Genomic DNA, 24,725 nt, shown 5'->3' with positions numbered 1-24,725 from the left:
TGATGAATCATTTCTCCTCTATGTTGATCAATACTTGGAGGAAGCACTGAGGATGGCAAGTGTGCAAAATGTACTAAATTCATGGGGGATTTCAAGGTCTAAAACCAAGAGTGGCTCTGCAGCAGCAGTACTATTGATCGAGTTGGTCAGGTCCTAAAGGACATAGCTGCTAGACTGGGTCTGTGGCAGGTCCTGATGGAACCAACAAGAGGAAAAAACATACTTGGCCTGAGCCTTACCGATCTGCTAATTGCAAATACACCTGTCTGTGACAGTATTAATAAAAGTGACTGCCACACAGTCCTTGCACTATCACTGTGCTAGACAGGACAGACTTCTAACAGATAGAACAACTCAAGACTGGACATCCATCAGGTGCTGTGGGCCACCAACAGCAGCAGAACCATATTCCAATACAATCTGCAATCTCATGGCCGGACATATCCCCAATGAACCATTACTATCAAGCCAGGGGGTCAATCCTGGTTCAATGGAGAGTGCAGGACATCATGGCAGGAGCAGCAGCAGGCATGCCCAAAAGTGAGGTGTCAACCTGCTGAAGCTACCAAGCAGGATTACTCGCACGCCAAACCACTTAAAAAGCAAGACACAATTAAGTGAACCCACAACTAATGGATAAGATCAAAGCTCTGCAGTCCTGCAGTACACTGTTGTGAATGGTGGTAGACAATTAAAAACTCACTGGAGGAGGGGGAGGCTTCACAAATATCCCCACCTTCAATGAGGGAAGAGGCCAGCACATCAGTGCAAAGATAAGGCTGAAGCATTTGCAGCAATCAAGAAGTGTTGAGTGGATGATCCGTCTCAGGTACTCCAGGGATTCCCAGCATTACAGATACCAGCCTTCAGCCAATTTGATTCACTTCAGTTCATGTGATATCAAAAAACAGTTCAAGGCACCAGACACTGCAAAACAACATTCTGGCAGTAGTAATGAAGACTTGTGCTGCACAAACTGTTGCTCCTCTGACTGGGATGTACCAGTACATCTACAACATCTACCCAACAATGTAGAAAATTGCCCAATGCTCAAATCCAACCCAGCCAACTACCACTTCATGAGTCTATGCCTGATCATCAGTAAAATTATGGAAGGTGGCATCAGCAGTGCTATCAAGCAACATTTGCTCAAAAATGACCACTCAGTTCCTGATCTCATAACAACCTTGATTCAAACATTGACACAAGAGCTAAAATTCAGAGGCGAATTCGGACTGATAGCCCTTGGTATCAAGGCTGTATTCACACAAGTGTGGCATGAAAGAGTTCTAGCAAAACTGGAACCAATGGATATTAGGGGGCAAACTGTCTGCTAGAGTCATACCTGTCACATAGATAGATAGTCTGGTTGTTGGAAGGCCATCATCTCCATTCCAGAACATCTCTGCCGGAGTTCCTCCAGGTGATATCCTGGGTTAAAACAACTTCAGCTGCTTCAACAATGAGCTTCCCTCCATCATAAGGTTGGAAGTGGAAATGTTCACTGATCATTGCAATGTTCAGCACTATTTGTGACTCCTCAGATTCTGAAACAGTTCATATTCAAATGCAACAAGATCTGGACAATATCCAGGCTTGGGCTGGATAGTGGCAAGTGTCAAGTTACATTCATCATAAATGCCAGGCAATGATCATCTTCAGTTAGTGACAATCTAACCATATCCCCTTGACATTGAATGATGTTACCATTACTGAATCCCCTCCCATCAACATCCTTGGAGTTACCATTGACCAGGAATTCAACTGGAATTGCCACTTAAACGCAGTGGCTACAAGAGAAGGTCAGAAGCTAGGAGTACTTTGGTACTTCCTTAAAGCCTGTCCATCATCTACTAGTCAGGAGTGTGTGATGGAATACTCCCCACTTACCTGGATTGTTGCAGCTCCAACAAAACTCAAGAAGCCTGACATATTCCAGGACAAAGCAGCTGCTTGATTGACACCACATCCACAAGCATCCAGTCCTTCCACCACCAATGTTCTCCAGCAGCAGTGAGTTGTTGGGGATGTTTCCATCCTCAAGATCTGTGTCGATTACTCACTGTAGACGGTTTGCTTTTCGAGTTTCGAGTTTTTCACACCATTTCCGCCATGTTGCTTGGCCGGCCGAAAAGACTGCCTATCAATAAGCTCGCTTCCCATTGGCTGATGGAAGCTTAAGTATGCTAGTCTGCATTTGATTGGTCGAGGTCATTCCTAATGTATAAATACAGACGAGTTGTGTCCATTTTGTGTCTTCGGACTGAGACAGCAAAAGCTCTTTTTCTAAATGCCTCGTGTCCTCTCTTCCTGTGTCAGTAAGTTTGGGGTGTGACTCTAGCTGGGGACTGCGGCTTGTCCGCTATCACCTAGTGTCACCGTTCGCATCAGGGTGCGCCTAGTCGTCCGCGTACAGTCGATCATACCTTGAGTCCGTAGCTACCGAGGTACCGTGAAACATAACAGATTGGCGATGAGGTGTTCGTAAAATGGACCCAGAAAAGTTGCAGCTTCTACTCGAACAGCAGTTCAAGTTGATGGAGATGCTCACGCAGACCAGGGTTCTGGCACCGGCAGCGTCTACTAGTATTCTGCCTTCCGTTGACAGTATCGTTAACAGTATCACCGAGTTTGGGTATGACCCAGAGGCCAATGTTACTTTCGATACCTGGTTCCGTCGCTACGAGGAGCTATTTCGTGTCTACTTCGCTGGTCAGGATGATGCATTGGAAAGTCCGGCTCTTGCTTCGTAAACTTGGCCGTTTGATGCCACAGTTCAATCACTCAAGCAGCACTTCGGTGATCGGTCATCGTTGTTCAGCATATGCTACCGTTGTTTAAAGTTGGTCATGAATGAATCAGGCGATTTTCTGACACATGTTGAGATAGTTAACCGTGAATGTAAACGTTTCAAGTTAAGACCGCTCACTAATGATCAGTTCGAAGCACTTATCTTTATATGCAGTCTCCAGTCCCCTAAATTTGCAGATATCCACGTGTGCCTTCTCAATCGGTTGGAACAAGACCACACGCTGACTCTTGCCGCTATCACAGACGAATACCAACGGTTGATCAATCTGCAGCGTGACACTATTTTGGTCCAATCTGGGGGCCAAGGGGGTTCCAAAGTTCATGCAGTTTGCCAGGCCACCAGACATTCCTTCCAATTCTGGCACATCTTCCTCTGGTCCGTCCTCTGGCTCGTTGCATTCTGGTCTGAACTCACACAACAGCTCGAAGAAGAAGCCACCGTCCCCCTGTTGGCACTGCGGGGCCTGGCATTTTGTCAGGCTCTGCCCCTTCAAGCACCATCGATGCTGCCAGTGCAATACGGTCGGTCACAAAGGTGGCCACTGCAAATCTCGACAAGCCAACAGACCTGACGCGCCCAAGCCGCGCGCAAGCCCCCAAAGCAAGCCAAAGCAGGCTGCCTTTTCCCGAAGCCTGCTGGCAACTTTCCAAGTCAATGCCCCTGGCCGAAGGAAGTACATCACAGTCAACGTCAAAAGCCACCCGGTCCGGTTGCAGCTGGACACTGCATCGGACATCACCATTCTCTCCGAGAGAATTTGGCGCAAGCTCGGGCGACCTCCAGTCCTCCAAATCTGCCATCAGTGCTTGTGGTGGGCACCTCAACCTCTCAGGGCAACTCGACTGCTGCGTATCCTTCTGCGGCAAAACATTCAACAGCGCATGTTACATCGCTGCGTTGGATCTCAACCTTTTGGGGCTCGACTGGTTTGACCTTCTGGGCTTGGCCAATCTGCCACTCAACGCAATTTGCAACCAGGTGCAGTCCCCTGCTGCACCCCTTGACCTGTCCAATCAGATTGTGAAACAATTCACATTGGTCTTCCAACCCGGCTTGGGACTCTGCTCCGCCACACAAGCTGTGCTACAACTCCAACCTAATGCCACACTGGTCTTCCGCCCTAAGAGACCGGTACCATACGCCTCATTGCTGCGGGTCGACGCTGAACTACAACACCTCGAACACCAGGGAGTTTTAATCCCCGTTTCCTACTCCTCTTGGGCAGCACATATCGCCATCGTTAGAAAGGCCAACGGTTCGCTCCGCATCTGTGCTGATTTCTCTCCTGGTATTAATGCAGCCCTGAAAGACCACCACTACCCGTTGCCGGTTCCAGACGACCTGTTCATTATCCTGAACGGAGGCCATTTCTTCGCCAAGCTCGATCTTCCTGATGCATACTTCCAGTTGGAAGTCGCACCGGAATCCCGTGAGTTATTGACTATAAACACCCATCGAGGCCTTTTCCAATACAAGCGTTTACCTTTTGGTGTCAAATCAGCCCCAGCTATTTTCCAACAGGTAATGGATATGATCTTATCTGGCATCCCAGGTGTGGCCGCATACCTGGACGACATCTTGATCATCGCTGGTTCCTCCAAAGAATTGTGGTGTCGCACCGAGGCCGTTCTTCAGTGCATTCAGGATAATGGATTCCGTCTCCGGCCTGAAAAGTGCCAATTCTTCCTCCGGTCGGTGAAGTACCTTGGCTTCATCTTTGATGTCTCTGGTCGCCATCCTGATCCGGAAAACATTTGCGCAATTCACCAGATGCCAACCACGACGGACGTTCCCTCACTACGTTCGTTCCTGGGATTGATCAGTTATTATTCCGCATTCCTTCCATCACTGCACAACATCCAAGCGCTGCTAAACCACCTGCTTGGAAAAGATGTGCCTTGGAACTGGTCGGGTGAGTATGAAGCAGCTTTCTGTCAGCTAAAGTCTATGCTCACATGTGATACCCTCTTAACACACTATGATCCGCAGTTACCAATTGTAGTGGCAGCTGATGCCTCTGTTAATGGCGTTGGTGCCATAATCCTTCATGTCTTCCCTGATGGCAGCGAGAAAGTGATCATGCATGCCTCCAGGACTCTAACTCCTGCAGAAAAACATTACGGCCAAATCGAGAAAGAAGCCCTCGCGTTGGTTTTCGCAGCCGTAAGTTCACCCTGTTAACTGATCATAAATCACTACTGTCTATCTTCCAAAACAGGTATCCCGGCACAATCAGCCAACAGACTCCAACGCTGGGCGCTAATTCTCCTCAGTTATGACTTTCACATCCAATACAGGCGCACCCAAGATTTTGGCCAAGCTGATGCTCTCTCATGTCTCATCAGTGACTATCTCACCTCTGACGAAGAGGCCGTCATTGCCGCCATTTCGACGGATGACTGTGTCATCCACCACCTGACCCACGCCACATGCGGTCTACCAGTAACTGTCACTGAGATCCAACAAGCGATGCAGGCGGACCCAATGCTACAATGAGCCATCCGTTATGTTGGAGATACATGGCCAGCACACTCACCAAGCGACGAGTTGCAGCAATTGTTCCATCGCCGTGAGTCACTGTGTGTTGTAAATGATTGTCTTATGTTCGGCGACCGTGTTGTGGTACCCAAGACACTCCGCTTACGTGTTCTCTGCCAGTTTCATTCTGCCCACCCAGGTACCTCTCGGATGAAATCGATTGCACGCAGCTTCGCTTATTGGCCTGGTATGGATGGTGACATCATGTCCTCCGTCAAACGCTGCCCTCGGTGCCAACAAGCAGCCAAGAATCCCCCAAGAATGCCACCTGTGCTTGGTCGCAGCCGGAACGTCCATGGTCACGCCTTCATCTGGATTTCGTGGGGCCTATCAACGGTTGGTCCTATCTGATTCTGGTCGACGCGTTTTCCAAATGGCCCGAGATCGTCCCCTTGGTGCCCGCAATGACTACGCAGACGGTACGAGCCCTGATCCAAATTTTCAGTCAACATGGCTTACCAGAGTCTATCGTCACAGACAATGGCTCACAATTCACGTCTAGTGAGCTTGCCGAGTTCTGCTGCTCTAATGCCATCTCGCATATTCGCTCTCCAGCTTATCACCCCCAATCCAACGGCCAAGCAGAACGCTTCGTTTATTTATTGAGTTTGCACATTCTCCCCGTGTCTGGGTGGGTTTCCTCTTGCAATCCAAAGGTATGCAGGTCAGTGTCCATGGATGTGCGGGCTAGCTGGATTTAGCCAAGGTAAATGCGGGGCTACAGGCATGCGGGCAGTGGGTGAGAAGTAAGTCTGGAGGAATGCTTTTTGGAGGATGGCACAGACTTGATGGATCAAATGGCCTGTGTGCACTGTAGGGTTTCTATGATTCACTCCGAAGGTTGTGAATCTTTGAAATTCTGTATCCTAAAATTGGTTTGGTTTGATTTGGTTTGATTGATTTATTGTCACGTGCATCTAAGTACAGTGAAAAGCTTCGTTTGTGAGCAGTGCAGGCAGGTCATAGTAAGCAAAGAAATACAGATCATAGGGTAAAAAAAACTTGAGCAAAGTAAGGCATACAGGTTACACCACACAGGATGTGCGCAAGGCAAGGACAACGTTAACAAGATTAATATTATTTGAAGTTAGAGAGTCCATTCATCAGTGTAAATAATAGCAGGGAAGAAGCGGTCCTTGAACCTAACCATGCGTGTGTTCAAGCTTCTGTATCTTCTGCCTGACGGAAATGATTGCAGGAGACAATTGACAGGGTGCAATGGGTCTTTTGAAGACGTTGGCAGCCTTTCCGCAGCAACTAGCCGTGTAAATAGTGTCCATGGATGGGAAGTTGGCTTCCGTGATGGTCTGGTCTGGGCTGTGCACACCACCTTCTGTAGTTTCTTATGGCCCTGGGAAGAGTAGTTGACATACCAGGCTGTTATGCACCTGGACAGTGTGCTTTCAATGGTATGTCTGTAAAAGTTGGTGAAAGGCCTTACGGACATGCCAAACTCCCTGAGCCACCTGAGGATGAAGATGCATTATTGTGCCTTCATGACCCTTCATCTACATGGGAATTCCAGGACAGGTTGTCGGTTATCATCACTCCTTGGAAGTTGATGCTCTCCACCCTCTCAACCTCCACTTGATTGACGTAGATGTGGGCCTGTTTTTCGCCTTTCTTTCTGAAATCAATGTTCCATTCTTTAGTCATGCTGACGTTGAGTGAGAGGTTGTTTTCATTGCACCATGTCACCAAGCCCTCCATCTCCTTTCTGAGTTCTGATTCTTCGTTGTTTGATATCTGTCCTACCACAGCGATGTTGTCAGCAAAGTTGTAGGTGGTGTTTGTTCAGAATTTGCCAACTCAGCCATGGGTTTAGAGGGAGTACAGTAGGAGGCTGAGAACGCATTCTTGGTGGGGGAGTGGTGCTAATATTGAGTGCTTTTGTGGAGGAGGTGCAGTTGTCTGTCTTCACTGATTGAGGTCTGTAGGCCTGAAAGCTGAGGATGAAAGTTGCAGACAGTGGGGCCAACCGAGGTCTTTAAGTTTTGAGATCAGTTTGGGGTTGGGGAGGAGGGTAATGGTACTGAAGGCGGAGCTATATTTGGTGAGCAGGAATCTGGCATATGTGTGCTTGTTGTCCAGAGGTTTCAGGGATGAATGCAGGGCCAGGGATCTGTTATGGCACTGGGGAAATTGTGGAGGATTGAAGCAAGCTGGGAGACTAGAGTTTGATGCTCATTTATTGAGTATACATAAGGGTATGGAATATATGAGGAGTGGTAGGACCTTGGGAAGATCTGAGGATCAGCAGGACATAGGTATCCATTCACACCAGTTCCTTAAGGTATCAGGACAGGTGGATAAAGTAGGTGGGTGGCATATGTTATATTTGCCTTTATTAGCTGAGGCACAGAGTTTAAGAGCAGGGAGGTTATGCTGGAACTGTACAAAATGTTGGTTATGTCACATAGAGTATTGTGTGCAGTTCTGGCATCCACATTTTAGGAGGAATGTGAATAGCACTGAAGAGGATACAGAGGAGGTTTACCCAGGATGTTGACTGAGCTAGAGATTTTTAGTTAAAAAGAGAGATGGTACAGACTGTGGTTGTTTTTCTTAGAGCAGATGAAATCGAGAGGGACATGATTGAGATGTGTAAAATTATGAGTAAGAGACATAGGATAGACAGAAGAAACTTTTCCCTTTGATGGAGGGATCAATGCCAGAGAGCACAGATTGAAGGTAATCAAATCAAATCAAATCAAAAATGTTTTCACCCAGAGAGTGGTGAGAATCTGGAACGTACTGCCCATGGGGATGGTGGAGGCAGAAACCCTCACAATATTGATGAAGTATTTAGATGTGCACCTGCAGCAGCAAGACATACAAGGCTATGGGCCTAGTGCTGAAAAATGGTATTAGACTAGTTAGGTGATTGTTTTTGACTGGTGCAAACTCAATGGGCTGAAGGGCAGTTTCCTGTGCTGTAGATCTCCAAGAATTGATGACTCTGGTTTACAGATTAACGTGTTGAACAGGAATCCTGTTGATACTTTGATAATGTTTATACATTCAAAGTGCCAAACTACCCATGAGCATTCCCAATGCTGAATCTTGACAGCTGAGGTAGCTCTGACATGGCAGAAAGGCTATCATTTCATTCTATTTCTCCTTCATTACCAGAAAATGGCCAGTATTGACTAACCTGTGGGCCCAACCGGGAACTTGGACTCATTTCACATTACAGGTGACCCTCCCACTATACACTCCCATGCACACACAAACACACTCTTTCTCACACATACTCTCACACAGATGCTCTGCATTACACATACTCACTTTCTCTCTCTCTCTCTCTCACACACACACACACAAACACACACACAAACACACACACTCATACACACTACTGTCTCTCTCTCTCTCACACACTCTCTCTCACACACACAATGTCACTCTCTCTTTCACACACACTCTCATGCAGTGTCTCACTCTCTCTCTCACACACACACTCTCATACACAAACTGTCTCTCTGTCTCACACTCTCTGACACACTCGTTCTCTCTCTCTCTGTCTCTCTCACACACACACTCTGATACACACACTCACCCTCTCTATCACACACTCTCTCAGACACCCACTGTCTCTTTCTCTCTCACACACACACTTTCTCATACATGCTCTCTCTTTCTCTCTTGCTCTCACACACGTAAACTCTCTCATACACACGCAGTGTCTCTCTCTCTCACACGCACATTCTCTCATATACAGTTTCTCTCTCTCTCACACACACAAACACTAATTCACATACTCTCTTTCTCACACTCACACAGGCACTCTCTCATGCACACACTGTCTGTCACTCTCTCTCTCACACACACACACACACTCTCATACACAGACTGTGTCTTTCTCTGTCTCTCTCTCTCGCATACACACACACACTCTCTCATACACACACAGTCTCTCTCCATCTCTCTCACACACACTCACTCTGTTACACACAGTCTCTCTCTCTCACACACACACTCACTCTCTCTCACAGTCTTTCATACACACACTGTCTCTCTCTCATATGCACATTGTCTCCCTCTCTCTCCCTCTCTCACACACACTCACTTTGATACACACAATCTCTCTCTCTCACACACACTCTCTCATACACACACTTGCTCCCTCCCTATCATCCACACTCTCTCTCTCTCTCTCACACATACACATACACACACAGTCTGTCTCTTTCTCCCTCACACGCACACTCTCTCATACGCACATTTGTCTCTCTCTCTCTCACACACACACTCTCATACACACACAGTCTCTTTCTCACATGCACACTTTCTCATACACAGTGTCTCACCCTCTCTCTCTCATACACACACAGTCATACACATACTCTCTCATACACACTCTGTCTCTCTCTCTCTCTCTCTCACATGCACTCTGTCATACACATACTGCCTTTCTCTCCATCTCTCTCACACACACTCTCTCATATACACACTCTATTTCTCTCTCTCACACACAGTCTCTCATACACACACTGTCTTTCTCACACTCTCACCCTCACACACTCTCTCTCATGTACACTGTATCTCTCTGTCTCTCACACACACTCTCATACGCACACTGCCTCTCTCTCGGTCTCTCACACACACTCTCTCATACACACACTGTCTCTCACAGATTCTCGCTCACACACACTATCTCTCTCTCTCTCTCACACACACACACACTCTCATACGCCCACTGTCTCACACAGATCCTCTCTCATGCATACACTGTTTCTCTCACACACACGCTCTGTCTTTCTCACACATATTCGCACACACGCACAGTCTTACCCCCACACATAGACTTTCTCTCTCTCCCCCACCCCCACACCCACACAGAGGTTTTCACTCGGTCTCGCTCCCCCTTCTCTCACATGCACATACTCAGTCTCTCTCTCTCCCAAACCCCACTCTCACACACATGCACACTTACACTCTCTCTCTCCCCCCTGACACAAACACACACTCGCTCACTCACTCACTCACTCACTCACATACATGCATCTCTGGGGTGAATTTGTATTTGCAGATATATTCTATTTTGTTAAAAAAGCACACAACTTATAGACTGTCAGCCAATATGGCATTTTATAAATTTCTACTGTAGAAATAAAACCAGTCTGATTCTAAACCAAAACACAAACAGATTCGAAACAAGACCTCACACCTAACATGCATTGTCTGATCTAAAATGTCTCTTCTTTACACTCATGAAACTTTTATTTCTGTGAGCACGTTGACTTCGAAGGATTCCGGGGATTTACATATGCATATTAATCAAATAAAACTTCCTAACTGATTAAAGATTTAACAGCATCTTAAGTTTGTTTCATACATCAGCAACAGTGGTGTGACCCTTTGATCTTTTACTTATAAATTCTGCATCTGATACTAATACCTGAAGAAGGACGAGGCTGTGAAAGGTTATATTTTTAAATAAACCTGTTGGCCTATAACCTGGTGTGTGCGATTTCTGACCTTAGAATTTAAAACAGTGTTGTCCAACCTTTTCACCTGGAGATCCACATTTCAATTTGCTTCTTCTCTCTCAAGAGGCTAATGAGAAAATTTCAGGAAGGTAAGATATTGGCACAATCGAAACATAAATTGAACACTAAAATTTGAAGGATGAAGAAATAATTTGCTGAACAAAGATAGAGTTTTAAATAGAGTAATGAACAAATCTCGTTATTCAAAAGAGCCAAGCACCAGAACTATGTAGGAAAACTTTGTTTTTGTCCTTTTGTTTAAGAAGCAGTGCTACTGAGAGAGACAGACTGGAATCCAAGGAAGATTATCTGGAAGTGGATGTGGACTGGGGCCAAACTCAGAATAACACAGCATAGAGCTGGATGAACACAGTGACCAGGCATCATCAGAGGAGTATGAAAGTTGATGTTTCAGGTCGGGACCCTTCTTCAGAAAAATCTCCGGAGTTGTGTTTCATGAACAGCTACCCTTTGTTCACCTCAAGCAGTGTACACACTGAGCAAGCCTCAATAGAACTGCTACACAATTCGGGGGCTGCAACATTTACCTGGGGTTTCCTTTTCTCCCAGCTTTTTTGGGGAAGAACAAGAGTGTGTGTGGTATGTGCATCCAGTTCACTCTTATTCTCAGGCTCAAAATCACTCCCTCACAGACCTGTGGGTTCCCACTGCCGAACCTTTGGCTGTTGCCTGTTGAGGGGCTTGGAGGGAGCATAGGGAATGGTTTAGGTAATAGGGAAATCAGTTGTTGACGTTCAGAACAATTTTTAAAGCATTTCCCTAATAAACCTTTCCAATATGAGGTATTCTTAGACACCTCTGCAGCAGGTGGATCTTGAACGTAAGCCTTCTCAGAGAAAGGGACACTACGCCAGCACCACATGAACCATTGGAGTGAATGTTCACTTCCATTGGAAAAGATGCAAACTTGTTTTACTACTTGAGTGTGAATTTATTTGAAGGTTGGTCCCAAAGTTGGATGAGAAGATTTAGAGGGGATTAAAGAATCAGATACCACAAACAAAAACAGACCATACAGAAACACAAAGATTTATATATGATAAATATATGTTTAAGTATGATAAATATGTGATTATATATTTGATGTAAGACTTTCTCACCATGTTGTGGTGAGGCAGGGCAGTTGAGTAAGACTTTTGAACGTGAAACCTTTAGGAGTTTGGTTTAACATTGTGTGTCACTGGGCAAGTTTTCCAGGGTCAGGAGTCCTGTAGTTTTCCGAGGTTAGGGTTTGTCCCAGGACTCTGGACTGGTTGAGCCAATCAGCACACTTCTGTTGGTGGCTCTTCCATGTCACTTTCAGCCTCCCCATTATCTATTGCAGCTTTCCTCCCTGCATTGCCCATCTCAGAATGTCTCCCCCCTCCTCTGGTTAACTGTGGTTTCCCTCTCCACTCCCCTAATTACCAATGCTCCCCCCACCCCATTCTAATCCTCCTCCCGGTTTCCAGGGGTAATCCCTGTGGAGACTGTGGGCTCCTGGCATTGATGTTCTCTACAATCTAATTGAATCCCACTATCTATGCCTAGTGTACATTTCTGTCTACTCATTCACCTTATTAAAAACCTGTTTTGCAGAATCATAGAATAGCTATGGAACTCAATGAAGCTATTTGACCCATTGCGTTCTGTCACCTACTGCCAATCTCTTCCCTTTTCTTTATATCCCTGTATTTCTATCCAAGCAATCAACTATTGCTCTCTTGAAAGCCACAATTGAACAGATGAGCTTCCAACTCTTTCAATTCTGAGGAAAAATCATACTAGGCTCAAAAAAGAGCTGACACAGTGGCTCAGTGGTTGGCACTGCTGCAACACAGCACTTGAGACCCAGGTTTGAATCCCACCCTTGGGCAAATGCCTGTGTGGTGTTGGCACATTCTCCATGTGTCTCTGTGGGTTTCCTCCGTTTGCTCTAGTTTTCTCCCACAGTCCAAAGATGTGCAAGTCAGGTGGATCAGCCATGCTAAATTGCCCCATAGTGTGCAGGCTAATTGGGTTAGCCGGGGTAAATGTAGGGTTACAGGGGCTGGGTTGGATGCTCCTCAGAGGGTTGGTGTGTACTCAATGGGCCAAATGACCTACTTCCAGATTGCAGGGATTCTATGATACAAAACATTAACTCTGCTTTCTCTCTACAAATGCTGCCAGATCTGCTAAGTTTTTCAAACATTTCCTGTGTTTGTTTCAGATTTCCAGCATGACTAAACTCTCCTTCCAGGTTTGAATGTAGAATGCTTTGAAACCAATTTCTCTCTGTCCTCAAAGGATGTAGTTGTAACTAAGGCTGTAAGGGGCGGCATGGTGGCTCGGTGGTTAGCATTACTGCCTCACAGTGCCAGGGACCTGGGTTCAATTCCACCCTTGGGTGACAGTCTGTGTGGAGTTCACACATTCTCTCCATGACTGTATTGACTTCCTCTGGGTGCTCCGGTTTCCTCCCACTGCCCAAAGATATGCAGGCTACATGGATTGACCATACTAAATTGCCTGTGGTGTTCAGGGATGCGTAGATTAGGGGACGGCTCTGGGTGGGATACTGTGAAGGTCAGTGTGGACACGTTGGGCTGAAGGTCCTGTTTTCACAAAGTAGGGATTCTGTGAATTTCTATGAACTGTGAAGAACGGTGCTCCTGTTTCCCTATTCAGAGAGATCCGGACCAACAAGAACAGTAAGCACTCTGCAGCACGGATTGAAGGTGACCTGCAAAGCAGCATCAACAGCATGAGATCAGACTCAGTACTGCCCCTGGTTCCAATAAATGGTGGTTACCTCACTTTGTGGCACAGTCTGCTTAGTTCCCTGGGTGGGAAGGGTGATGGTGTGGGGTGTGCTATGCATGAGCTGCAAGCGTTAAGAGTTTATTGCTGTTGATGTTTCAATGGCAGTTGGACTGTGTGGATGCATGGTGGGCAATCATTCCTGGCTGCAGCAGGCAGTTCCCCCTTACACCATTTAAAATAGATGGATATGTAGTTTGTGGCCAAGAGGCTCGTGACTTTCTTCCAGTGTTTCAAAATTTGGGGAAACTCCAGGGCCTGTTTCTGGAGCCTTTTACGAAGCTGGCGCATCTCTTCAGGGAGAGCTCCATTGTCCACAGCAAATCAGTGTGAGGATTATGTTTGCAGTATTCCCCTTGGCTCTGCAGCACGACCAACAAATGGAACAGCAGCTGCCAGAGAGAAGGGGAAACATTCACTGGGTTCATTATCCAGAGGCCCAGGCCAACATCCCACGGTCAGGGTTCAAATCCCGCCGCGGCAGGTGGTGGTCTGTCTTCATCAATTTGCCCCCACCAGAAACATCGCGGAGCAGAGCACCACAGCATGAGTGAGCTGAAACTACTATTCTACTATGGAAGGCATCCCTAAAGTGCTCACTGAGGTTGTGCTGATCTCCTTCATTCTGCACAGCCTCGACAAAATGAGAACACAGCCATTGCCACCAGGCATCCAGTGACTAAAGTAGGAGTGAAAGGGTAAGCGAACAGAGGGGAGATGCAGGAAGGATGTCACAGCTCAGACTCTCCTCCCAGGAGAAAATGCCTTCACCACAATTGTTCCACTATTCCCCAGTTTACCATCCACACAGATACAGGACGTGGGTGCCACTGGCCAGACCAACATTTATTGCCCATCCCTAATTGCCCAGAGGGTAGTTAAAAGTCACCCACACCACTATGGGTCTGGAGTCATATGTAGGCCAGACCAGGTAAGGATGGCAGATCCTGTTCCCTAAAGGGCATCAGTGAACCAGATGGGTTTGTCCTGAAATATAGGCACATAGGAGCAGGAGTAGGCCATTCAGCCCTTTGTGTGCACTGCACCATTTAATAATAGCCAAAAAAAACTGCGGACACTGTAGATCAGGAACAAAAACAGAAGTTGCTGCAGGTCTGGCAGCATCTGTGAAGATAAAATCAGAGTTAACCTTTTGGGTCTGGTGATTGTGCCACAGAACCCTTCTGATTTTTTTCTACACGGGTGCTGTCAGACCCACTGAGCTTTTCCAGCAGCTTCTGTTTTTATTCCCACCATTCGATAAGTTCATCGCTGATCTGATTACGACCGCTTTTCCACTTCCCTGCCAAATCCGTAACTCTTGACTCCCTCCTCTATCAAAAACCTGTCTAACTCAGCCCTGAAAAATATGATGAAACAGCGTCCCATACTTTCTTGGGAGGAGAATTCCTTAACCTGAGAAATGTGCGATACTGAAACAGAATAGCCTTAAGCAAAAGCCCTATTCTGGCGTAGATGTGGTTTTCAGAGTGGAGGAATTGGATCAGCCGAAAAACTTCAGAGCTAGATTTCCAACTCTTCTTAATGGGACTAGGAAAGCTGGAGATACCACTCCACATGAATCTATGAATAAAGAAATAAGACCAGTGTCTGATAAAAGCCAGGAATGCTCCTTCTCTACTCTCACCAAAGGTAAATAAAGAAATTAACTTGAGGCTGAAGCTACTTCACCTGTGACTGAACCAATAAGCAGATGCTTGGGGATGGTTGCAATGCCAAAACCCTAGATCCAACAGAATCCATTTCAGTCTTACACAAGCAGAACAAAGCAGTTCAATGTAAATAAAAGAAAAATACTGCAGATGCTGGAAGTCTGAAACAAACACTGGAAATGTTTGTGAAACTCAGCAGGTCTGGCAGCATTTGTAGAGAGAAAACAGAGTTAATGTTTTGAATCATAAAGTCCCTACAGTGTGGAAGCAGACCATCTGGCCCATTGAGTCCACACTGAAGAGCATCCTCCCAGCCCCTGTAACCCTACATTTCTCTTGCAAACCCACTGAGCCTACACATCCCTCAACACTATGGGCAATTTAGCATGGCCAATCCACCTTACCCGCACATCTTTGGATGGTGGGAGGAAACCCGCATAGACACAGGAAGAATGTGCAAACTGTGCACAGGCATTTGCCCAAGGGTGGGATTGAATCCAGCTCTTTTGTGCTGTGAGACAGCAGTGCTAACCACTTAGCCACCATGCCGCAGCATTTCTGAATCCAGTATGACTCTTCCTCAGAACTGAAAGGGTTGGAATCTCATTCTTTATATATTTTTGACAGAAGAGTGGGAGGGAAAAGAAGGCAGCTAGTGGGGATGCCTTGTGTAGAAGACAAAGGAGTTATTAATGGTAGTGTGAGAGAAATATAGATGTAAAATGGGTGTGAACTAAGGTGAGAAAGGGTGACCTTGCTACTCAGCGAAGTCAACCTGAAACAAAGTCTTTAAATTTACCCTCCATCACTTGAGCATGAGTTTAGCCAAATTAGGAAAGAGTTTAATCTTCATGAAGTTAGCTGCAAATTGTAGCTTTTGACAACTACATGTCTATAAAGAATCTAAGTTGTCCTCAACTTCTATTGCATCATTTGTAAGGTTTGGCTTCAACAGATTGTCGTTTGGCGCCACATTAGCACCTGAAACCTTCCAACGGACAACATCCAAGCATTCTCAGAGGACTGGCTGAAGTTGCATGAAACATGGATGATCTGGTAGAGGCACTGATACTGAACATGACATTAGAGTAGGAGATGCACTGTGACTGTCAGAAGCAAGCAGCCTTTGCACTCAACAAGTGCACGTAGCTAACCACCAAGTCCCTTGGGCATGTTGTGGACGCTACCAGTGCCAAAGTGGATCCATGAAAAACAAAGCAATCGAGGAGTTTCTGACTCCTTGGAATGTGACTGACCTCCAAGGATTCACAGGTAAGATAAACCCAAACAGAAAGTTCTTGCTCAATGTAGCTCTTGTCAGTGATACCCCAGCCAGGTGTTATGACATGCTTCTGTAAGAAAGCACAGCACAGATCCTTTGAGAACATTGGTATGACATGGTATTTTGGTTCTCTATGATGACTTGGAGCTGTATTCTTACAGATACAGACAATGGGAAATAAAGTTCACTGACAGCGACTGAGCAGAGATAAAATTAGTGTTCGAGCCAGAAACATTAGTTGCTATATGAACCTGTGAAATGTTAATAGCATATGTTCTTAACCCACTTGAAGCGAAAAACAGAACCCAAACTTGAGTGACACTCTTACTTCAAAGGAATCAGTGGAATTCCTCCATAAATACTGTGATTCAGCCTGAGGATGATGAGGTTTGATGCAAGGACAGAACATGTTCCAGGGAAACAGCAAACTACAGAAGATGCATTGACCTATATCCTTGTGGCAAGATGTGAACAAGGAAATGTAGTTTTCCTCAAAGAAGTGGGGATCTTTAAACCAATACAAATTCAAAAGTGATGAAAAATACACTTAGGTCAGACGGCACTGCATCAAAGGATGGTCAGCACACATGCCGCACAATACTGTCCAATTACTTCCTATGGACAGAGAATATCTCAGTGTAGTGAATGATTTCCTCATTAATGATGAAACATTAGCCGTTGCTGAGACTCGATACACACAACTATTGCACCACAGATATTTGTGTACCTGATACACCACAAGCCAGAGAATGATATTCTATTTGGTGGCCAGGTCTCTCATTGGAAGAAATATTATTGAACTGTATTACTGAAGCTAGGGGAACAAGAGAACTGTTAATGTCATCTTCCCTTCCAACAAGACCAGGGAAGGTCTCACGATGAACTTCAACAAGCTGAGAGGGAAGTTTTTTTCAATGTTAGTAAATGTCCACTCCAGGTGCAGTTGGATAAAGTCTAGTGACTTCAGGGTCTCGTGGCAGAGGCTTGGTTACCTTACCACCTGGTCATAAGACCATAACATATAGAAACAGAATTAGACCATTCTGCCCAGTGGGTCTGCTATGCCATTTGATCACAGCTGATATGTTTCTCAACGCCATTCTCCTGCCTTCTCCCTGTAACCCTCGATCCCCTTACCAATCCAGAAACTGCCTATTTCTGGCTTAAATACACTCAATGAAGTGGCCTCCACAGCCTTCTGCAGTGAAGAGTTCCACAGATTAACAACCCTCTGACTGAAGAAATTCCATCTCGTCTCAGTTCTAAAGGGTCATCCCTTCGCTCTGAGGCTGTGCCCTTGGGCCCTAGTCTCTCCTACTTGTGGAAACATTTTCTCCACATCCACTCAACACAGCCGTCTCATTATTCTGTAAGTTTCAATGAGATCCTCCCCTCATCCTTCCAAAGTTCATCAAGTACAGTGTCGAACTGGACTCCCTCCAGTGCCAGCTCATTCTTCCTTAGATATGGAACTTATGATATTCCAAATACAATATCATCAGAGCTTTATCCAGCCTCAGTAGTACACCTCTGCTAGCCCTCCATAGAATCCCTACAATGTGGAAACAAGCCCTTCAGCCCAATAAATCCACCCCGAATTTCAGCACATCACACCCAGACCCATTCCCCAAATCCATCTAGCCTACACATGCCTGGACGCTATGGGTAATTTAGCATTGTCAATCCACCTAGTCTGCGCGTCTTTGGACTGTGGAGGAAACTGGAGCACCTGGAGGAAATCCACGCAGACACGGGAAGAATGTGCAAACTCCATCAGACAGTCGCCCGAGGCTAGAATCAAACCCAGGTCCCTGGCCCTATGAGGCAGCCATGCTAATCTCTGAGCCCTTTTGAAATTAATGTTAACATTTCATTTGCCTTCCTAATTGCCAGCTGACTTGCATGTTAATCCTAAAAAAAATCCTGAATTTGAGCCGCCAAATCCCTTTGTACGTCAGACTTTGAAGCCTGTCCCCATTTACAAGATAGTCTACACCTCTGTCCTTCTTACCAAAATGTATACCTTCACACTTTCCCACATTGTATTCCATCTGCCACTTCTTTGCCAACTCTTGTAGCCTGTCCAAGTCCTTCCGCAGATCCGTCCCACCAAATTCCTCCACACAACCTATCCCTCCACCTATCTTTGTGTCTTTTGCAAACTTGGCCACCTCAAACAACGGGCCACAATTTGCCATAAAGTACTTTAAACAGCTCATGACATTACGTGAATGTGTCCACCCTACTGGCTCCCCAGGCAGTGGTGAAGCTGTACAACTCTGATTGGGTGTCTGTCAGTGATTGCATGTGAAAAGCTGAAAGAGGAGTGTGTACTATGAAATTATTGCTGGTCAGGAATGATGGAAAAGATGGTTCGTATAATCTGTACATTTGCATTGGAAATCTGTATTTTGTATTAACTTCTGTTTTTCCATAGTAGCGGATTGGATGCAACAGTGGTCATTGACAGAAGACTATACTCCAAGGGGAGGTCTATTCATGCAGCACCATCCAGGAGCAAATAGCTTTATCTAATCAACAAAACATGCTTCAGCATTGTCCCCACAGACATAGACAACTTGAAATAAATTATCAAAGAACACACAAAACACTTTCAAAGCAGAAGCCAGAAGAATGAATTCATCAATCAGCCTGTAAGTTGATTATCCTTTTGCCCCCTCTGAGGGTATTCTGCTGAAGCTTTAAAACATGATCAGCAGTGAAAAGTTAAAGAAGGCTGATGACCAAAGCCAAGATAACAAAGTGTGAAGCTGGAAGAACACAGCAGGCCAAGCAGCATCTCAGGAGCACAAAAGCTGATGTTTCAGGCCTAGACTCTTTATCAGATGATGAAGGGTCTAGGCCCGAAACGTCAGCTTTTGTGCTCCTGAGATGCTGCTTGGCCTGCTGTTTTCATCCAGCTTCACACTTTGTTATCTTGGATTCTCCAGCATCTGCAGTTCCCATTATCTCTGATGACTAAAGCCTGCAGTTTCAAAGTGGCTGTGCTGGAGCTCGCTGACTGACTAAGGGTCTGTCATAGAATCATACTGCACAGAAACAGGCTGTGCAGTCGACCATGTCTCTGGCAACCAACAAACACCAAATTACACTAATCACATCTACCTGCACTGGGTTCCACAGCCTACTATGCTCTGGCATTTTAAGTGCTCATCCAGATGCTTCATAAATGTTGTCAGAATATCTGCTTCCACCACACTTCGAGGTAGCAAGTTCTATATTTCTACCGCCCTCTGGGTGAAAACATTTTTTCTCAGATCTCTAAACTACATGTTCCTCACCTTAAACGTATGCCCTCTGGTTTTAGACACTCAGCCAATGGGGAAGAATTTCTCATGATTTACTTTGTCTATGCCTCTAATAACCTTGTATACCTCAATCAGAGATAATGGGAACTGCAGATGCTGGAGAACCCAAAATAACAAAGTGTGGAGCTGGATGAACACAGCAGGCCAAGCAGCATCTTAGGAGCACAAAAGCTGACGTTTCAGGCCTAGACACTTCATCAGAAAAGGGGGATGGGGAGAGGGTTCTGAAATAAATAGGGAGAAGGGGAGGCTATCTTCTCCTCTATCCACCTCCCGCGCTCTCTCTATTTATTTCAGTTCCCTTTCCCCATCCCCCTTTTCTGTTGAAGGGTCTAGGCCCGAAATGTCAGCTTTTGTGCTCCTAAGATGCTGTTTGGCCTGCTGTGTTCAACCAGCTCCACACTTTGATACTCAATCAGATCCCTTTTCAGCCTGCTCTCCTCCAAGCAAAACAAACACAGTCTATACAAAATAAAAACCAGAAGGACTGCGGATGCTATAAATCAGGAACAAAAACAAAGTTGCTGGAAAAGCTCAACAGGTCTGGAGAAAACAGAGTTAACGTTTCGGACCCGGTGACCCTTCCTCAGAACACAGTCTATCCAGTCTCTCCTTGTAAATGAGACTTTTCATCCCAGGCAACATCCTGGTAAATCTCCTCTGCACTTTCTCCAGTGCAATCACTGCCTTCCAAAAGTGTGGCGGCCAGACGGACACACAGTCTTCCATCGGTGGCCTAACCAAAGTTTTATAAACTTTTAACAAGACTTCCTTGCCCTGATACTGTTCCCCCTGTTAAGGAGGGCAAACATCCCATATGCTTTCTTCATCACACTAACTACATGTGCTGACACCTCAGATAGGTTATTTATGTGTCTAAGAGGGCTGTCTGTTAGTTATATATGTGACTGAGTGGGGTTCTGTTAGCTATATACATATCTGAGTGGAGTCTATTGGCAATGTGCATGTCTGATTGAGGGCCTGCCAATTATGTACATATCTGAGTGGGTGTCTGATGGTTATATAAGTGTCCGAGTGGAGGGTGTGTTGGTTATATACAAGTCTGAGATGGGGTTTGTCATCTATGTATGTGTCTGAGTATTGGTCTGTGAGTTATGTTCATGACTGAGAGGATGCTCTATCAGTTATATACGTGTCTGGATGGGGTTTTGGTTATGTACATGACTGAATGGGGGGATCTGTCAGTTATATATATGTCTGAGTGGTGGTTTGGTGGTTAATACGTGCCTGAGTGGGTGTCTGTCAGTTATTAGTAAGCCTGAGTGGGTGTCTGTTGGTTATGTACATTTCTGGCAGACGTTCAGTCAATAGGCTCCACAATGTTGGCCACTTGGTGTGCCTGGTTAGACCTGTGCACTGGATCCTCTTTGGAAATAAAACTGCACCCAATGAACAAACAGAATTGGGCCCAATTCCATCATTAAAGATATAACCATATAATGCCGAATGTAGGACTGATCTGTCAAAAACAATGGCAAAGTGATCGTTTCTGGAAAATAGTTTGAAGTAAGACTGCATTATTTCTAATCTTGTACTTTGCTGGACATTTGATTTCAGATGTTGATCCTTCCAAAACGCAGATCAATGATCAATATGAACCAGCGAGAGACATTTGATCGACTCTCCAAAAACATTTCATTTACAACTGGATATGATCTGTGAGCTTGCAATTCATTTTTAGTTCATATTATCAAAACCAAACGAACACCACTCTCTTTTATTCCCAGCTACGGGAATACCTGTGCGATATTCAGACTAACAGGAACACCTCACTGTGTTATTCTCACTGACAGGAACACCTCACTGTGATATTCACCCGAGAGGAACACTTCACTGCTGTCCTCACTTTCGGGGACCAATTTCTCTAGCTCTGCTCCACATGTTCAAATTTATGTTTTGACATAGAAGTCATGGATAAACAGTAAATGACCTTTCAATTGAGGGGGGATTTTGCTCTGCTAAGGTGTGGGCTTTCTGTACTGCCACAGGTTTTAGCTGAAACTGATAATGTGTGCGGTTTTCACCAGGAATGCATTAACATTTACACACCTTTTTACCTTTGGTAGTGTGTGGTTGGTCCTGTTGGGATGCAGATGTTCTTGTGACGAATGCTAGTTGACAAGTGAACTCATTTATTTTAATCTTGTATTTTGGATTTAAATATCCGCAATTCAATCCGGATAAATGTGAGGTGATGCACTTGGGGCAGGAAAAACAAGGCAGGGAACAAATGATGAATGGTAGGACCTCTGGGATGCACTGGGGATCAGAGGGATCTAGGTATGTAGGCCCCTTAGGGTATCAAGACAGGTGGATAAAGTGAATGAGAAAACATATGGGACATTTACTTTCTTTAGCAGAGGCAGACAGTTTAAGTGCAGGGAGGTTATGCTGGAACTGTATAAAACAGTGGTTAGGCCATAAGTAGAGTATTGTGTGCAGTTCTGAAATCCACATTATAGGGTGGATGTGATAGCACTGGAGAGGGTACAGAGGAGATTTACCAGGATGTTGCCTGAACTGGAGAGCTTCAATTATGAAGAGAGATTGGACAGACTGGTGTTGTTTTCCTTAGAGCGGATTGAAGGGGGACATGATTGAGATGTTTAAAGTAATGAAGGGTAAAGATAGGTAGTCAGGAATAAACTTTTCCCCTTCATGGAGGGATAAGTGACCAGGGGCTAAGGTATAAGGCAAGGGGCAGAAGGAGATATAGGGAAAAGCTTTCTCACCAAGACGGTGCTGGAAATTGGAACTCTGCCTGTGAGAGCAGTAGAGGCAGAAACCCTCATAACATTTAAGAAATATTTAGGTGTGCACATGTGATCCCAAGGCACATGGGCTGAGTGTTGGAAATGATATAGTAATATTTCAGTGCTTGTTTTTCAACAGCTTGGACACAATGAGCTACAGAGTCTTCTCCTGTACAGTAGACTTCATGACTTTTAAGACACAGATTTCTTGGGTCACCTGGACTTCATTGATTAAAACAATGTGTGAGGACTTTGGAAATTCATTGATTGACAAAAGAGATTAAGTGATGAAATTTGACACCTGTTTCCTTGCCTAAATGAAATTCTTTTGCTGTCAGTACTTGTCAGATCTCGCTAAATGGGAGACAGGCTCAAGGGGCTAAATGACCTTCTCCTGTTTCTTGTTCATGTTATAGTTTGTTTTGTAGGTGATTTCTAAAAGTCTGGAGGATATTTCTGCTGTCCTAGATGTTTTACCTTTTGACCTGAGAAGACTGAGCTCCAACAGCCACAGTCATTGGACAGTATGTCCCCTGATTCCCATTGATTCCAATTTTGCTCGGGCTTCTTGATGTCACATTTGATTGAATGCAGTATTAATGCTAAGGGCTGTCACTCTCACCACACCTCAGGTATTTAGTTCTTTTGTCCCTATTTGAACCAAGGCTGCAATGAGGTCAGGAGCTGAGTGGCCCTGGTGGAACCAAATCTGAGTGTATTTGAGCAGGTTATTGCTGAGCAGATACTGCTGGATAGCACTAATGGTAATATCGTCCATCACATTCCTGATGATCAAGAGCAGACTGACGGGGTGGGAATAAGCTGGGTTTAATTTGTAAGGCATTTTGTTTACAGGGCATACCTGGATAATTTTCCACATTGTCAGGTAGATGCCAATGTTTTGACTGCGTTGAAACAGGTTAACCTGGGGGTAGAGTGAGTTCTGGAGCCAAGTCTTCAATACTTTTACTGAAATGCTGTCAATGCCAATAGACAGCCGTATTCAGTACCTCCAACTGTTTCTCAATATCACAAGATGCGAAATGAATTAATTGAAGACTGGTATATGTGATACTGGAGACTACTGGAGAAAGCCAAGAATCTAAAATCATCCACTTGGCACCTCTGACTGAAGATTGCTGCAAATGGTATAGCATTCTCTTTCGCACTGATATTCTGGGCTCTTCCATCAGTGATATTTGTGGAGACTCCTCCTCTAAAGAGTTGTTTAATTGTTTACCACTATTCATGACTGGACTTGGCAGGACTGCGGAGCTTAGATCTGATCCTTTGGTTTTTGGATCACTTAGCTCTGTCTATCACTTGCAGCTTATTTTGTTTGGCACTCAAATTGTCCTAGTTGGTAGCTTTACCAGGTTGACATCTCATTTTTAGCTTGTAATCATCAGACAAGCCCAAGCCTTGACGAACATTTACTCTTCTCAAAGTGAGATTACAGGAAGCAGGTTGGCCTATAGGTTCTACAGTTAGAGTAAGATTCAGATCCACCCTCAAATTTTTCTCAATAATATATAATGGTGAATAAATGAAACATATGCAGTTAAATGTTCTCAACCAAAACCTTTTTATCTTTCAGACTGACAGGTGAAGTTAAATTGTTGAAAAAGAAAGTTTCATCATTTTGAAGTGAGCTGTGGACCAGAAAGGGACATGTATGACAGTGAAACAATTGAAATATCATTGTTGTCGACATGTTCCATTTTCTAAAGCTGCCACTCACTGTGTCTGAAATTTGTTTAGTTGGAAATATGTTTTTGGTGGATTTCCTACAAATTGATGCAAACTGCAGTTAATTTGTCCGAGTTAGGCCTAAGGGTATCTACAATGCAGCAATCAGTGCTACCTTGAAGTTGGCACTGATGGGATCAAGGACAGGGAGTATGTTCAACACACTCAATTACACCTCATCTAGAAGTAGTTTCTGATATGAAATTTGACATTTTTGAATATTACAGTTCTAGTTTTAAATGTTTGACATTCTCCTGCCCCTACAGTTACCACT

The 24,725-nt window shown here is 45.1% G+C and overlaps 1 pseudogene; it reads left to right on the top strand.

The window, feature by feature from the left end:
* The first annotated feature begins 2,489 nt into the window (after positions 1-2,489).
* LOC125458462 (uncharacterized protein K02A2.6-like) lies at positions 2,490-22,986 on the top strand (annotated as a pseudogene).
* Positions 22,987-24,725: the final 1,739 nt, after the last annotated feature.

This window comes from Stegostoma tigrinum, chromosome 13 (assembly GCF_030684315.1).
Source record: "Stegostoma tigrinum isolate sSteTig4 chromosome 13, sSteTig4.hap1, whole genome shotgun sequence".
NCBI classification, from domain to species: domain Eukaryota; kingdom Metazoa; phylum Chordata; class Chondrichthyes; order Orectolobiformes; family Stegostomatidae; genus Stegostoma; species Stegostoma tigrinum.
Note: the sequence above shows the minus strand (reverse complement) of the source record. Positions and strands in the feature narration are given on the sequence as shown.